This window comes from Lasioglossum baleicum, unplaced genomic scaffold (assembly GCF_051020765.1).
Source record: "Lasioglossum baleicum unplaced genomic scaffold, iyLasBale1 scaffold0028, whole genome shotgun sequence".
Taxonomy (NCBI): Eukaryota; Metazoa; Arthropoda; class Insecta; order Hymenoptera; family Halictidae; genus Lasioglossum; species Lasioglossum baleicum.
This window is the reverse complement of record NW_027469088.1, coordinates 735,001-737,500: the sequence shown is the minus strand read 5'-3', so window position 1 is coordinate 737,500 and position 2,500 is coordinate 735,001. Positions and strand designations below refer to the sequence as shown.

The 2,500-nt window shown below is 50.6% G+C and overlaps 1 non-coding gene across 1 annotated transcript; it reads right to left on the bottom strand.

Moving 5' to 3' along the window:
- Nucleotides 1-372: 372 nt before the first annotated feature.
- Nucleotides 373-527, bottom strand: LOC143219465 (5.8S ribosomal RNA). The gene has a single exon (XR_013011348.1). It is a non-coding gene; the product is annotated as a 5.8S ribosomal RNA (ribosomal RNA).
- Nucleotides 528-2,500: the final 1,973 nt, after the last annotated feature.

Genomic DNA, 2,500 nt, shown 5'->3' with positions numbered 1-2,500 from the left:
CGCAGAGAAGGTGAGAGATTTGGAGATCCTCGTCGAAGCGGTGCCTTACGGGCGGTCGTATTTTCAATACGACTCACGACACCGTAAAAACACTCACGCAAGTCCGAACGTAAGAAATACCAATCCCTACTTCGCCTCTCGTGGAAACTAGATATATATATATTTGTATGTGTTTATAAGACGCAATGCAAAAATTGGCAATTTTCACAGAACCGCGACAAACGCCGACGAAACGCCCATCATTCGCTCGTACGTAGCATCTTTGCAACCCGACTCCGAAACGCTCTTTGGCGCCCTCCAAAAATATATTTGGAGAGGTAAGCGACGGCGGGGACTTACAAGAGCAACGCAAGCAGTTTATGGTTACGTAAACGACCCTCAGCCAGGCGTGGTCCAGGAATTGTATCCGTGGACCGCAATGTGCGTTCGAAATGTCGATGTTCATGTGTCCTGCAGTTCACACGTTGACGCGCAATTAGCTGCGTTCTTCATCGACCCACGAGCCAAGTGATCCACCGTTCAGGGTAATCGTATATATTTTTGATTTACAAATCAATATATGTATATGTCTCTTGTTCTGCGGTTCGTAAGAACGCATTGTACCTGAACGCTCCAACCAGCGCGCGAAGGAGATTCGTTCAGGCGTCGTTTTAAGGACGACACTATCGTCGTCCGTGGAAACGGAAAAAAAAACCGTCAGATACGCAACACGTATCCGACGGCCGGGCGAACAGTACATTGAAAAACCGTTAACGTGGAAAACGCGGAGATGAATATATATTCTCTGAAAACGACGGGGATCGTAAAGACAACCCGATACTGGATCCAGAGATGTAATAATATTCCTCTCCTCTTCACTTCCATTTCATTTGGAATGATGTGAGAACGGAGGACTTCACAGCCGGCTCTGGCAGCGGTCATTCGTCCCAAGCTCTCGCGATGCGCACTATTGGGCCACACGCACGGAGTAGGGTGTCAGACTCACGACTGCTTTAAAAGCGAGCTTCACGAGCCGGTCCACTTCCCGTATAAAACACATTTCCATAAAATGTTGTGTGTGCTCGAGGCAACGATAAATTCCGATACAAGCGGACTCGCGAGCCGGCTCTGGCCGTAGGCGCGATCCCCGTTCTCGTCCCAAGCTCGTCTGCGCGCACTATTGGGCCACACAGAGAGTAGGGTGTCGTCGGGAATAATCGCGCCATAGGCTTTATAGCGAGCGTCACGGCCGGTCCTCTCGGAACACCGTTTTTCGTCGGAACGATATTACCATATTTTTATTTTATTCGACAGATTAGCGGACTCACAGCCGGCTCTGGCAGCGGTCATTCGTCCCAAGCTCTCGCGGTGCGCACTATTGGGCCACACGCACGGAGTAGGGTGTCAGACTCACGACTGCTTTATAAAAGCGAGCATCACGAGCCGGTCCGCCTCTGGCGAATGTATAATATTATAATAAATATACGTTCCGTCGTCAACGAACACCGCGTGCGGCGCAGCAACGTTTCGTGCTCTTGGTTATACGCGAACCCGATACAAATAGAGAGCGGGACTCACAGTCGGCTCTGGCAGCGGTCATTCGTCCCACGCTCTCGCGGTGCGCACTATTGGGCCACACGCACGGAGTAGGGTGTCAGACTCACGACTGCTTTAAAGGCGAGCATCACGAGCCGGTCCTTCGCGTCTCGTCTATCTTCACGATAGTTCGCGAACGATAACACAAACGCGTGCAACCGCGCGTTTACCACGGGTTACCCTGAGATTTTGTTTGTCCTCTTCGAGACACCGTTTCGAACGGACGACTCCGGACATATACCTACGACACAGAGGCGAAGACCGAGGAAGCGAATCTCATCGACCGCTTACATCCCTGTTCATGCGCTACCGGTAAGATATGTCCGTATATATAATTGTAGAGAGCCTCCGCGACGCAGAGAACACCACAGGCGTTATTACATACGGTATAACACAACACTCTTTGACACGAGGTATTTTTCCGAAGAGAACGACCACCCGGTGGCGGGTGAAAGAAAACATCGGTGTGTGATATCGCAACGACGGGTATTTCTATATTCGTGTGTCGATCTGCAGCATTCAGCGTCCGACGAGACATCGTACGTACCTGATCGTTCGAGTTTGCAAATGCGAACGTCGGTAATGTTGACGATTCCCGAAGACCCGAAGTACAGGCTCTTCAGCACTCACTCCCCAATACAAGTAAACGATACCACACAACACGATGCTCTCTCCACCTTCACGCAAGCACCGTATATTCTGGCCCGTCGTTCTCAATCCCATTGTCGAAAGAGACTCTTGCGTGCCGTATATATATACGCCGTGTTAATGCACAACATGGTGTTTCTCTGGCGGGCTCTCTTGCGCCTTTTTGTCATTTCACCAACGGACGGGAGCATCGCGCCGCGTTTGAGTAACTATGTACTCTGTGTAAAACGCAAAAGCGCGACCTCCTCGCGTAAGCCGTTGGTGAGATGTTTTTGCA